The sequence below is a fragment of the Cynocephalus volans genome, chromosome 2, assembly GCF_027409185.1.
Source record: "Cynocephalus volans isolate mCynVol1 chromosome 2, mCynVol1.pri, whole genome shotgun sequence".
Lineage (NCBI taxonomy): Eukaryota > Metazoa > Chordata > Mammalia > Dermoptera > Cynocephalidae > Cynocephalus > Cynocephalus volans.
In genome coordinates this window covers 202,238,868-202,253,913 of record NC_084461.1, presented here as the reverse complement: position 1 = coordinate 202,253,913, position 15,046 = coordinate 202,238,868, and the positions used below count along the sequence as shown (strand labels likewise).

At 38.8% G+C, this 15,046-nt stretch overlaps 1 protein-coding gene across 1 annotated transcript in view; it reads left to right on the top strand.

Annotated features, from left to right (window-relative positions):
• The window catches only part of TTC28 (tetratricopeptide repeat domain 28), a 703,516-nt gene that overhangs the window by 446,240 nt on the left and 242,230 nt on the right, over positions 1-15,046 (top strand). The window lies entirely within an intron of this gene.

Sequence of the window (15,046 nt, the reverse complement as noted above, 5' to 3'; positions counted from 1 at the left end):
TTGAATCTGTAGATCACTTTAGGTAGTGTTGTCTAATATTATGTCCTCCAACCCATGAACATCGGGTGTCTTTCCATTTGTTTATTACTTCTTGAATTTCTTTCAGCAATATTTTGTAGTTCTTAGTTCACAAGTCTTTTGTATCCTTGGTTAAATTTATTTATTTATTTTATTTTATTATTAAAAAATTTTTTTATGTGATTGTAAATGGAATTTTTAAAAAAATTTATTTCATTTTTCATATTGTTCATTGTTAGTGTATAGAAATGCAACTGGTTTGAGCATGTGTATTTTAAAAAAACTTTTCAGGGAGTTTTGATGAATGTCTTTGGCTAGGCTTTCCCAAACTCCCCAGTAAGTTTTGAAGTTAGAAAATGGTTTATATCTCACCTCTGCCTCTTACCCACTTACCAGCTTATGATCTTGGACATTTCCTCAGCATTAAAGTGAGAATTATACTGTTGACCATATAGGATTATTTTAAAGATTGAATGAGATAACTGTGTATATTACCTGGAATTTAGTAACCCCTCAACAAATATTAGCATCCATTCTTTTTTTTCAACTGTTTTTCCTCGATAAGGTAATGATTGAAGTGAGTTTGAAAACCAACTGGAAGTTAGATAAAGGAAAAATGTTGCAAGCAGAATTAGCTACACATATGAATATATAGAGGTGTGAAAAGGCTTGCCATGTTGGGTAACTGCATGGTGGTTAATAACAGGCTTTGGAACCAGGCAGATTTGGATTCAAATTCCAGCTTCTTCATTTCTTCACTCTGTCTCCAGGTAATTTAACCTTTCTGACACATGGGTCAAAAAAGAATTCAAAACGGAAATTAGAAAATATTTTGAACTGAATGAAAATTCAGTATATCAAAATTTGTGGGATGCTCCTAAAGCAGCACTTAGGGGGATGTTTATAGTACTAAATGGCCATATTATAAAGTAATAAAGGTCTCAAATCAATGACTTTTTCTTTCACCTCAAGAAATGAAGAGCAAATTAAACCCAAAGTAAGCAGAAGAAAAGAAATAATAATGATCGATCAGAAATCAGTGAAATAGAAAACAGGGGAAAAAATACAGAAAATCAATAAAACCCGAAGATGGTGCTTTAAGAAAATTAATAAAATTGATACTTTAGCTAGACTGATCAGGAAAAAAAACAGAGAAGACACAAATTACCAACATCAGAAATGAGAGCACAGATACCACTACAAATATTAAAAAGATAAGGGAATATTATTATTTGTATCAATTTATGTCAATAAATTTGACAACTTAGATGAAATGGACAAATTCCATGAACAATAAATGCTATCAAAGTTCTCTCAAGAGTAAATAGATGACCCGTATAGTCCTTTATCTGCTAAAGAAATAGAATTGATAAGTTGGACTTCATCAAAATAAGAACTTCTGCTCTTTGGAAGACACTGTTGAGAGAATAAGAAGAAAGCAAACAACACAATTTAAAAATTGGCAAGAGTTGAAAAACAATCAGAGAATGGCAATGAATGGTAAAAACAGCATAAAAAGATGCTCAGCATCAGTAGTTTTTAGGGAAATACAAATTTAAACCACAATGAAGAAGCCTACATACCTGTTAGAATGGCTAAAATTAAAAACACTGACTACACTATGTTTTGGAGAGGATATGGAAGAATTGGAACTCCCATATGCTGCTGCTGAGAACGTAAAATTGTACTATTGCTTTGGAAAACAGTTTGGCAGTTTCCTAAAACGTTAAACACATACCTATCATAGGATCTAGGCATTTCACTTCTACATATTTACTCCAGAGAAAAGAAGACATATGTCCACACAGAGACTCATACATGAACATTCATAGCAGCTTTATCTGTAATAGACAGCCCCCAGCATCACTCTCTCCCAGAAATCAACCAATTTACAACTATAAAAAAGCAACAACAGCCAAGCTGGGGCCTCTAGAGCTCAGAGGAAGAGGTGGAGAGACTGATGGAGTGCATGAAGGCAGGAGAAGCCATGATGAGAGAAAGAAAAAACAGCTCTGACCGTTTCAAGCCCCGGCAGCTTTAAGGCTGGAGCTGCTGAGTGCATGGAGCAGGAGCTGGCAAAAGTTGCAGCTGTGCCCTTTGGATGAAGTTGCTTGGAGGTGGCAGGAAAGAAGAGGGTCTTGCTGACCCCCAGGACAGCAAGACCACTAATAGGGTGTCCATGGACTCACATAGGAGCAAGGAGCCACAACAACTGAAGAAAAAGAGCCACTCAGAGGCAAGTAAGTCATCGCAAGGGACCAAAGCACGGCCCATCCCATGGGAAGTGTTTGCACCATGGGCAGTGGGGGAGATGGGCCCACCAGGAGAACACTGGGGCACAGCAAGGACAACTGATCTGCACGCCTATCAGTGAAGGCCATTCAGAGGAGACTGGTCAGGAATATAGAATTTCATGGGGTGCAGTTTGATGAAAAGATTCAGGCCCAGACCAGACTTTCGGATCTCTTGAGAGCTGGAAGTACCTATAAAGTCAACCATTAACACCTGAGCTGCACAAAAAGCCTTCCCTAGTGAATCAGCTGCAAAGCAGCAATCTAACTTAACCACACAGCTCAAGTACTGGTCCCTACAGGAAGTTCCTCCATTTTAGAAGTAAGCAAAGGACAAGTTAGTTCCAGTGCAGAGTTTAAATAGGAACAGCAAATAATCCAACACTATTAATTAGTAAAGGTCTCATTTCACCAAAGAACACCTGTAACACATAGAAGGACTGGAAGTCCCCTCGGATACCAAGCCAGAAAGGGGAGAAGGTTAGGGGCCTCAGCAATGCCCCCTGACACTCGCAACCAATTCCAAGGGTGGGAGATGAAGGCCTTGGCCACGCCTTCCTGACACTTGCAACCAGCCCAGCAGCAACCACCGAGCCACTGCAGGAAGGGCCCTGGGCTCCCCTGAGCTGGGGCAGTCAGGGGCCTCGGGCCTTGGCCATGCCCCCTGACTCATGCAACCAGCCCAGTGATGACCACCAAGTCGCAGCAAGAAGGGCCCTGGTTTCCCAAGCTGGGACAGTGGGAGGTGAGGGCTTTTACACACCCCCCTGACATCTGTACCCATCCCAGCAATGACCAGGCCACCACTGGAAGCCTCCCAGTCTTCCCTATGGGAATGAGGGGAGTGCCACAGACCTCAATCCCACGCCTCCTCCTCCTTCCTTCTTCTATCCCATTTTCTTACTCTTTCCCCCTCCCTCTCCCTGCCAACTGCTCTGCAACATCTTAGAATGTAGAAAATAATATTAATAAAATTTCATTTTCTTAAAAAAGAATACAAACTAGTCTTTAGGCACAGAAAGCAAATAAATGGTTGCCTGAGAATTGGGGGCAAGAGGGAAGGGTAAAAGGTAGGGAATACAAAGGAGCATGAGGAAACTTTTCGGGGTGATGGAATATGTTCACTGTTGCCTGTTGTGATGGTTTCACAGGTGTATACATGTCAAATCTTATCAAGTTATATACTTCAAATATATACTATTTATTTTTTAGCAATTATCTCAGTAAATAAATTGCATGCTATTTTTAATTATCTGTGCTTATCTACCCTTCTTTAGGTCATTATTATACTTAAAAATTTTTTTTTGTAGTATTGCCTGTCCATGGTGGAAAAGTGAATTTATCTCAATTGGAGGAGTTGATTGTAGTCACGTAGGGAAACTAGGTGGAAACAGGAATGGGTAACTTGGAATAATGGAATGGAATGGAAATTTGAAGCACCCTTCTTTTTCTGTGAGATGTGTTGGCAGTTTGTGGGGTTTATTATGGGATCACTAATGGACAGCCTGTTGAAGGAGTATGGGACTTGGAGGCAAAGGATTTGTGCTTTGCTGTTTACTGGTTCTTAATAGCACTGAGCAAGTTGCTTAACCTCCGAGCCATAGTTACACATCTTAGGGTTGAGGACAATCATTGTGAACATATTTTAGTTAGGAATCAATTGTTTTAAGTGAAAAAAACCTCCTTAAACTAGTTTAAGCAAAAAGGGGAATGTAATCACAGGATATAGAAGTATCTAATGAATTCTGGGACACGAAGTTCAGCTGGGGCCTCAGGAGGGACTTTGGAACCAAAGTAAGGTCACTTTCTCATATTCGTCTCTCATCAGGCATTTACTTCTCTACCCCAACCCCACCCAGCCCATTTAGCTCAGAAACTTCTGTTTCTCTGTGTATATGAGCCAGATATACAGCCATCCTGGACCTAGCCTAACACCAGTTTCTAGCTCCCAGAATTGATTGCCAGCTCTTAGTTTTTAGCAGAACTCTCTAGAGTCCCTGAGGCCTAATAACAAATTCTCGGGAGAGGTCATCTGACTAGATCAGCTGGGTTCTGAGGTCCATCGAGTGTAATGAGCCATGACTGGAAGGGTGGAAATATGTATTCCACTCACTAGGGGCTTTAGAACAGATTCTGGAGAAGGTCTGTGTAAGACAGGCACATTGACTACTGTGTGTGCTACAGAACCTTGGTATTCCGTGGACCGGCAACATTGGCATCACCTGAGAGCTGGTGAAGGAGGCAGAGTCTCAGACCCCTGACCTACTACTGCATTTTAACATGACCTCAGGTGGTGCACATTAAAGGTCAAGAAGCACTGCTGTAGAGCAGGGTTTCTCCACCTCAGCACTGTTGACATATGGCACTGGATCCTTTATTGTGGGGGCTGTCCTGTGCATTGTAAGATGTTTAGCAGCATCACTGATCTCGATCCACTAGCTGCCAGTAGCAATCCCTCCATCCCAAGTTGTGACAAACAAACACATCTTCAGGACATTGCCAGATGTCCCTGGGAGGAAAATTGCCCTGGTTGAGAACAATTGCTATAGATGATTGAAAGAAATAACATTTAAATTGTTTTATAAATTATATTAATACTGTACAAATATTAGTCAGTGTGATGGGATTTGCCCTCCAAAAGCCAAAGCCCATGTAAAATGGTAGGTTTAATACCAGGCTTTGGGGAGTTTTTATTTCTTCATTATGTCAGGTTTTGTAACATTCTTGTTAATTTTACTGTACTAATTTAGAAAGTCATTTCTTTTCATTCTCCTATTTTTATATATAGTGGTAAAATATTTATTCACATAGATATCATATACACATTAAATTTTCAAGTTAGATACTTGTATAATTGTACTTGTTTCTTTTTTTTTTATTAATTATACATATTCATGGGGCACAGAGCTGAGCTGTCAGCACCTGTGCCCAAGATGTGACGATGAGATCAATACTATCAGCATGCCCACCACCACAAACTGCAATTATTCCCTATGTCCTCCACCACCCTCCCTGTCCCCCCACCCCTGACAACCCCAGGTCTTTTCTATCCCTCTTCAACTCCAATGCACCACTGTGGTCTTTCTTTCCTTCCTTCTTTCTCTATTAGGTCCCACTTACGAGTGAGGATGTGTGGTATTTTTCCCTTTGTGCCTGGCTTATTTCACTTAACATAATTTTCTCCAAGCTCATCCATGTTGCTGCAAATGGCAGAATTTCATTCTTTTTTATGGCTAAGTATATTCCACTGTGTATATATAGCACATTTTCCTTATTCAGTTGTCCCTCAATAGAATGTGTGTTGGTTCCACATCTTGGCCATTGTAAATAGGGATGTGATGAACATGGGAATGCATGTATCCCTTTGACATGATGATTTCCATTCTTTTGGATATATACCCAGAAGTGGGATTACTGGATCATATGTTATATCTATCTGTAGTTGTTTGAGAAACCTCCATACTGTTTTCCATGGTGGCTGTATTAATTTACAGTCCTACCAACACTGTAGGAGTGTTCCCCTTTCTCTGCATCCTTGTCAGCATTGGTTATTCTCAGCCTTTTTGATTATAACTAGTCTAACTGGGGTGAGATGATATCTCAGTGTGATTTTAAGTTGCATTTCCCTGATGATTAGTGATTCTGAGCATTTTTTCAAGTACCTGTTGGCCATTTGTAGGTCTTCCTTTGAAAAATGTCTATTTATCTCCTTTGCCCATTTTAAAAATTGGATTATTTGCTTTTTTACTGAATAGTTGTTTGAGTTCTTGGTATATTCTGGATATTAATCTCTTGTCAGATGTATAGTTTGTAAATATTTTCTCCCATTCTGTAGGTTGTCTTTTCATTCTGTTGATTGTTTCCTTTGCTGTCCAGAAGCTCTTTAGTTTGATACAATCCCATTTGCTTATTTTATCTTTTTTTGCTTGTGCTTTTGGGGTCTTATTCATAAAGTCTTTACCCATTCCTATGTCCTTAAGTGTTTCTCCTATATTTTTCTTTAGGAGTTTTATGGTTTCAGGTCTTATACTTAAATCTTTAATTCATTTTGACTTTATTTTGGTATATGGTCAGAGGTGCAGGTCTAGTTTCATTCTTCTGCATATGGATGTCCAATTTTCCCAGCACCATTTATTGAAGGGGCAGTCATTTCCTCAATGTATGTTCTTGTTGACTTTGCCACAGATCAGTTGGCTATAAGTATGTGGGTTGATTTCTGGGTTCTCTATTCTGTTGCATTGGTCCAAGTGTCTGTTTTTATGCCAGTACCATGCTGTTTTGGTTACTGTAGCTTTGTAGTATAATTTGAAGTCAGGAAGTATTATGCCTCTGGCTTTATTTATTTGTTTTGCTCAGGATTGCTTTGACTATTTTGGATCTTTTGTTGCTCCATGTGAATGTTAGGATTGTTTTTTCTATTTCCATGAAGAATGTCATTGGTATTTTGATGGGGATTGCATTGAATGTGTAGGTCACTTTGTGTGGTATAGACATTTTCATAATGTTGATTCTTCTAATCCAAGAGCATGGAATGTCTTTCCACCTTTTTGTGTCTTCTTTAATTTTTTTCAGTAGTGATTTGTAGTTCTTTTGTAGAGATCTTTCTCCTCCTTTAATAAATTGATTTCTTGGGTTTTTTTTTTTTTTTTGGGTGACTATTGTACATGAGCTTACTCTCTTGATTTCTTTTTCTGCTAGTTCATTGTTGGAGAATAAAAACACTACTGATTTTTGGGTGCTGATTTTGTATCCTACATTAATGAAATTGTTAATTAGCTCTAAGAATTTTTTTGTAGAGTCTTTAGGTTTTGCTATATATAGGATTGTGTCATCTGCAAACGGGAAGTTTGACTTCATCTTTTCCAACCTGGATGCCCTTTCTTTCTTTCTCTTTCCCCGTTCAGGATGATATTGGCAGTAGGTTTGTTATATATGGCTTTTATTGTGTTGAGATAGTTTCCTTCAATACCTTATATGCTAAGAGCCTTTAATATTAAAAGATGTTGTATTTTGTCAAGTGCTTTTCCTTTGTCTATTGAGATAATCATATGGTTTTTGTCCTTGATTTTGTTGATGTAGTGTATCACATTTATTGACTTGCATATGTCAAACCATCCTTGCATCCCTGGGATGAATCTAACTCAATTGCAGTGTATAATTTTTTTGATGTGTTGTTGTATTCTGATTGCTAGTATTTTGTTGAGGCTTTCTGTGTCTGTGTTCATCAGAGATATTGTCTTATAGTTTTCTTTTCTTGTTGTATCTTTGTATGGTTTTCAAATCAAGGTGACGCAGACCTCATAGAATGAGTTTGGGAGAGTGGCCTCTGTTTCAATTTTTTGGAATAGTTTGAAGAGAATTAGTATTAATTCCTCTTTAAAGGTTTGGTAGAATTAATCAGTAAAGCCATCTGGTCTTTGGCTTTTCTTTTTTGGGAGACTGCTGATTAGGGCTTCAGTCTTGTTGCTTGTTATTGGTCTGCTCAGGTTTTCTATTTCTTCTTGGTTCAGTCTTGGTAGTTTGTATGTGTCCAGAAGTTTATCCGTTTCCTCCAGGTTTTCAAATTTGCTGGCATATAGTTGTTTGTAACAGTCTCAAATGATTCTTTGTATTTCTGTGGTGTCAGTTATAATGTCTCCTTTTTCATTTCTGATTTTTGTTATCTGGGTCTTCTCTCCTCTCTCTCTCTCTCTCTCTCTCTCTCTCGTTGTTAACCTAGCTAATGGTTTGTATATTTTGTTTAGTTTTTCAAAAAACCAACTTCTTGTTTCTTTGATCTCTTGTATCATTTTTGGGGTCTCCATATCATTTAGTTCTGTTCTGATCTTAATTATTTCTTTCAGTCTACTAATTTTGGGATTGGGTTGTTCTTGTTTTTCTAGTTCTTTGAGATGTAGTGTTAGGTGGTTTATTTGAAATATTTCTATTCTTTTGCTGTGTTTATTGCAATAAACTTCCATATTAGTACTGCTTCTGCAATATACCACAGGTTTTGACATGATGTGTCTTTGTTTCTGTTGGTTTCAGGAAATTATTTGATTTTCTGTTTTATTTCCTCTTGGACGCATAGGCCATTCAGGAGCCTGTTGTTTAATTTCCATGTATTTGTATAGTGTCCTGAGTTTTGCTTTTTAATTTCTAGTTTAAATCCATTGTGGTCTGAAAAGATACTTGAGGTGATTTTGATTTTTAAAAATTTTTTGAGACTTGATTTGTGACCTAACATGTGGTCTATCCTGGAGAATGTTCCATGTGCTGATGAGAGGAATGTATATTCTGTGGTTGTTGCACAAAATGTTCTGTAGATATCTACCAGGTCCAATTGGTTTAAAGTGTAGTTTAAATCCTATGTTTCTCTGTTGGTTTATTGCCTGGATGATCTGTTCAGTGCTGAGAGAGGGGAGTTCAGGTCCCACAGTATTATCATATTTAGACTTTCTTTAAGTCTAATAGAGTTTGCTTTATATATCTGGTTGCTCTGGTGTTGGATGCGTGTATATTTATGATTGTTATGTCTGCTTGCTGGGTAGATCCCTTTATCATTATATAGTGGCCTTCTTTGTCTATTTTTATGGTTTTTGATTTAAAATCTATTTATTTGATAAAAGAATAGCTACTCCTGCTCATTTTTGGTTTCTATTTGCATGGTATATCTTTTTCCATCCCTTCACTCTTCGTCTGTGTGTGTCTTTACAGGTGAAGTGAGTCTCTTGAAGACAGCGTATAGTTGGGTCTAGCTTTTTAATCTAATCCATAAGCCTGTGTCTTTTGAGTGGGGAGTTTAATCCATTTATGTTTAGGGTTGTTATTGAGAGGTAGTGTCTTACTCCTGGCATTTTAATACTTTTTGTTTACATGTTTTAAATATTGTTTGTTCCTTTCTTCCTCTTTTATTTTTGTCTTCAATGTTTGTTGGTTTTTTGAGGTGGTAAGATTTAGTTTCTTTTTCTTTCTCATTTGCATTTGTGTTTTACCAAGTGTGTTTTGTTCTTTCTTGTGTATTTGTGGTGGTGATTATTGTTTTTGTATTACAGATGCAGGACTCCCTTGAGAATTTCTTGCAGGGCTGATCGTGTGGTGATGAACTGCTATAGTTTTTGTTTGTCTGGGAAATACACTATTTCTCCCTCATTTCTGAAGGATAACCTTGCTGGGTATAGTATTCTTAGCTGGAAGCCTTTTCTTTTAGTATTTTGAATATGTCATCCATTTTCTTCTTACCTATAGAATTTCGGTTAAGAACTCTCCTGTTAGTCTGTTGGGGGCTCCCTTATAGGTGACTTGATGTTCTTCTCTTGCTATTTTTAGGATTCTCTCTTTGCCCTTGAGCTTTGCCAGTTTGATGTTCCTTCTGGAACACCCATGATTCAGATGTTTGTGCTCTTAAGGTTGTCTGTTAGCTCTCTTAGGTTTTCTTTATTTTTTTTAATGCTTTTTTTTCTTTTTTTCTTTTTTGTCTGCCTGGGTTATTTCATAAAGACCATGTTCAAGGTCAGAAATTCTTTCTTCTGATTGCTCTATTCTGTTGCTTAAGCTCTTGGTTGTATTTTTTATTTCATTGAATGAATCCTTCAGTTCCATGAGCCTTGCTACATTCATTTTTAAGGTGTTAATCTCTTTGTAAATTTCCTCCTTCATATCCTGGCTATCTTTTCTTGTTTCATTGTGTTATCTAACTGAGTCTTCTCTTATCTCATTCAGTATCCTTAAGATTGTTACTTGGAATTCCTTTTCAGTCATTTTTAAGGGTTTTCTGCATGTTCTGTGCGGTCTGTTACTTAAGGATTACTATATTCCTTTGGCGGTGTCATATTTTCTTGTTTTTTTTTTTTTTCATATTTCTGGTATCTCTACATTTATTTCTGGTTATCTAATAGATCAGTTGCTTCTTCTGTTACTGGGAGTGGACTTTGAGAAAGACTCCCTTTTCTTTTTCCAGTCTCCTCTGTGTCATTGCAGTTGAATATGTGGCAGGCCACCTGCATGGTGGTTGTGGCTGCTACTGTGGTGGCAAGTTGTCCTTGCAGTGGTAGAAGCTGTGGTGGTCGCTGTTGAGGACCACCTCCAACTCCTGGTCATGGTGTTGCTTCTGCCTTCAGTGCAAGTTGGGTAGAGGGCTGCCCCAGAGCTTTTCCCACCTGGGACTTATACTTGTTTTCTGTAACCTCTTGTCATTGAACAGTGAGACCTTTTCAAAGAAATCTCTTGGGAAGTTCAGGTTATAATCTTTCAGGAAGTTCCACTGCTTTGGCCAACTGTGGGATGTAAAAACAAATCAAATCCAGTTCAAATTATTAAGTTCCAATGGACAGATGTTTGAAGCTCATTGAAATAGATTATAAAGGCTGGAATCATTATAGTAGCTTTGTGTACATGTTTAACAGTGAATAGTAGGAGTAAATATTTTCTCAATTTCAATTTCTTTTTTTTGGAGAAAAAAGTCAAGGATGCTTTCCAAAGAGACTTTCTTGGCTTCTCCTAATGTGATTTAAAAGTTTCTTTTTTTACATTCTTCATTTCTTACTTATGCCATTATATAAATTCCTTTCTTGGAGGAAGGAGCCTATTGTAGTAATATTATTGAGTAATCTCTCAATGAATGTTTGTGGAATGGAAAGAAGGAACAAAAAGCAAGCAGCTAAGCCAGGACGCTGCACGAAATGCTGGCTCTTTCCAGTTCTCCCCATGGAATGCACCTGCCATGTTCACTGTCATGTTGATAGCATCTTGACAGAGGGCCTTCAAGTTCCTGGACATGTTCTCTCCACAAGTCTGACTCTAAGGACATATTAAGCAAATTAATGCTCTTTTTTTGGTCAGCATATCTAATGCTTGTTTCTCATTATGAATGGAGTTCTTTCATTGTTTTAGGCCAAAGGGCCATTTTAAAACATGGATCTCTGCATATTTTAAAATAAAATGAAAAGATGTGTGTATAATTTGTTCCCATTTCCAGAGTTTAATATCCATATGAAGAGGCTGAAGAGGGCTCGTGCAGATTAGCTGAGGCCTTGTTTCTAGCCATACCCTGTTGGGGTCATCTTACGCACTAACAATCAGATTTGAAAGATTCGTTTTAACTTAAAATCTTTCACTATAGAAGAGAATTGACTGGTACTGTCATGCATGTCTGAGAATGATGATTAATCCTTTTCTCTCTTACCCAACAGCTTCTGAACATTTCTTAGTGCTGAACTCAATATCCAGCCTTAGAAGTAGTAATTACTGGGTCTGCAATCCAACTTTGTTTTTGTACATTAGGTTTAGTCATTAAAGTCTCACATGCAAGGGCAGAAGGAAGCCATTCTCACATGCAGAATGAATTTTGAAGAGGAAACACTAAAGATACCAAGTGCCAAGGCTTATGTTTTTCTTGTCAGCAAAGGGAGAGGGACTTAAAATCACCTTCAGGTCATGTGCATTTTCTGGGTTACACACAGTGGCAGCCATGAACCACACTTGGGACTTTCTCTCTTTTGAAAACATGTGGGTATTGTGTTCTGCTTTACCTCTCACATCTGGTGATCAGAGCTCAGGGTCAACAGGGGAAATGTCTGACTGTGCATGCAGATTTGCAGTTTGTCCGTAAAAGATTTAGTGCTGTTTTTTCAGCCCTCTATGTCAGGTTTCAACTGCATTAATTCTCATTAAAGAGCAGCCGCCATGTGAACCCAGGCATATACACAGAGCTCCCATCAATATTACAAGGAGCCAGTATAGCATAGGGATGAGGAGCTGGAGGTGAGGTGGGGGAACATAATTAGGCTCCTAAGGCAAGATCAATAAAGCATGATTTAACTGCTCACCCCTTTTTAAAAGATGACCTGTAAGGGGATCTTAACCCTTGACTCGGTGGTGCTAGCACCATGCTCTCCCAAGGGAGCCATGGGCCAGCCCTTGCCCCCTGGGTTTGTTGTCTCAATAATTTTTACTGAGTACCCACTACATGCCAGCCACTATTCCAGGTACGAAAAATACAAAGTTGAATGGATAGATACAGTCCTTTCTCTCTCATACCCATAGTCTATTAGGGTAATGACACACAAAATAAGCAATCTTAACTTGATAAGTGCTACAATAGAGGTCTGGACAGTGGGTACATTTCACAGAGAAAGCACGCTTTGTGTTAGGTCCTGAAAAGTGAGTAGGAATTCCCCAGATGGAGACTGAGAAGAAAGGATACTCCAGGGAGAGTGATGGAGTTTGGATGTGTTGTCCCCTCCAAAACTCATGTGGAAATTTGATCTCCAATGTGGCAGTGTTGGAAACTGATTTGAATCATGGGGGCGGATCCCTCATGAATGGATTAATGCTCTCCTTGGGGGTGGGGGAATTAATGAGTGAGTTCTCGCTCTATTAGTTCCTGTGAGAGCTGGTTGTTTAAAAAGACCCTGGCACTTCTCTTTCTCTCTTGCTTTCCTCTCGCCATGTGATCTGCTTGTACCTGCTGGCTGCCTGCCGTTTTCTGCCATGAATAGAAGCAACCTGAGGCCTGTGCCAGATGCAGCTGTCCCAGAATCGTAAACCAAATAAACCTCTGTTCTTTACGAATTCCCAGTCTCAGGTAGTTCTGTTATAGCAACACAAAATGGACTAATACAGAGAGTAAACAGAGGATATGTCTCAGAGGCATGCAAGTTCATGTCACATTCAGGACATGGCAGGCCATTCCAGTGGTTTCAATCTAAGGAGTGTCAAGTGTGGCGGGAGGCATGACTGGATGGGCAGACTGAGGCTGGATTATAGTTGGGTTCATACCATACTGTGAATTTAGACTCCACCAACTGTCCTAAGCAATGAGAACTATCAAAGCCGGTCTTGTCTTCTCTTGCTTAGTTCCCAACACCAATATCTTAATAAAGTTCAGCCTCACCTAGTCAGTTCCTGATCAGGTCAGTCTTTGGAGCAAAGGTGGCCCTGGGTTATTAGCTAATGGAATCATGAATTAGTCTTGCTGCCTTTAACTGTGCGATGCCCAGATATAAACTCCCTGAGCTCTGTAACTGGACCCTCACTCTATTCTTCTTCACCCAGTCTTTGTGACTGGGCTTTTGCTTGGTTTTCCAATTAGCCTTCCAATTCCCAGTACTAGAGCTAAAGCCCAGAAGCTGAGTCCATCTTATGAGTCCTCCCTCTCCTTGGTCCTGTGTTCTTCTTTTCATATTCCAGCTTCTCACTGGGATCCTGTTCCAACTGACAGTTTTCCTGGAGCCACACTATTGTCACCTGCTCATTGTGAGTGCCTATAATTCCTGCAGTTGTATCCAACTCACCAAATCAGACTTTCTGAGATATCAGTACTATCTCAGCTCTGTCTGGATTTGTTGTTATCTCTATGGATATAGATTTAGATTAATAATAGGGCCATACTTCTCCTTTTTCATAACTGTCAAGCTCATTAATTCTCTTCAGCACAATCTTGGCTCTTCTCAACTTCTTCCTATTCTCTACTAGCCACATTGCATGGTCCAGCATGTCTGTGGCAAACACACTCTTCAGGTGGTCCCCATGATTCCTGCCTCCTGGTGTTCATACCCTTGATCCTCTCCCTTTGAGTGTGGGTGGGACCTGTGACTTGCTTCTAACCAATAGAATATGGCAAAAGTGACAGGATAGACATAATTATGTATATGTGATCATGTGTGTAATATAAGATTGTAGTGCTCATCTTGCTGGACTCTCTCTCTGCCTTGCTGGCCATGAGGAAGCAAGTAGCCATGTGGCAAAGAACTGCAGGTAGCCTTGAGAGCTGAGGACAGTCTGCACTGACTGCCAGCAAAAAATTGAAATCCTCAGCTCTACAATTGGAAGGAATTGAATGCTGCCAACACTACACAAGCAGGGAAGCAGATCCTCCCCAAGTGGAGCCTCTAAATGAGAATGGAGGCCTAGCTGACCTCCCTGATTGCAGCCTTGTAGAGGACCCAGCTAAGCTATGCCTGGATTCCTGACTCACAGAACTGTAAGATAATAAATGTGTGTTATTTTAAGCTACTAAATCTGGGAAATATTGTTACACAGCAATAGATAACTAATACAGTGTCTCAGAGGAGCGAAACAAGATACAGCAATTAGAAAAAATCTGTTCTGGTTATATACTTGGCATCTGGTAATTTGATGTGTAATTGTGCTTTATTAGACAAGTTTTTCTCTCCTAACATTCCTAAGGTAATTGGAAATTTTTATTTTTTACAAGGAATTGGTTCATCATCTTAACTGTCATATTCCTGAAACAGGTGTCCTACACAAAGGATGACAGATGGGATCCAGCAGCTGGAGTAGGAGAACTCTCAAATCACAGAAATTATGTTGAGTGCAACCTTATGTATAGTAGAGAACAAAGAAGAAATAAAAGACTTCTTAAGGATTTTCTTGAGTGTGATGGGGAAGGTGTCAGTAGTGTCTAAAGCATAGTAATAAATAGCTCAGGATGACTGTTCACTATCACTTTTGAAATTGAGACAGTTTACAGATTTTTATGGGCAGAAAATACAAACATTTATACAAAACATTTCAGATCTTTCAGTTTCATAACTACTAGATTGATCTATTATTTATACATTATTTTAATAGTAATTTTCCCAATTATTATTGGTTCTTCTGATCTTCAATTACTTAATCTCTCTTGGCCTTTGCATATGTGTAAAAATGGAATAATTTGTATTTAGTGTAGGGGAAAGAGAGTTAAAAATAAAATTTTATGAACACCTACTGAGTACTTTGCTATTTGTTTCACT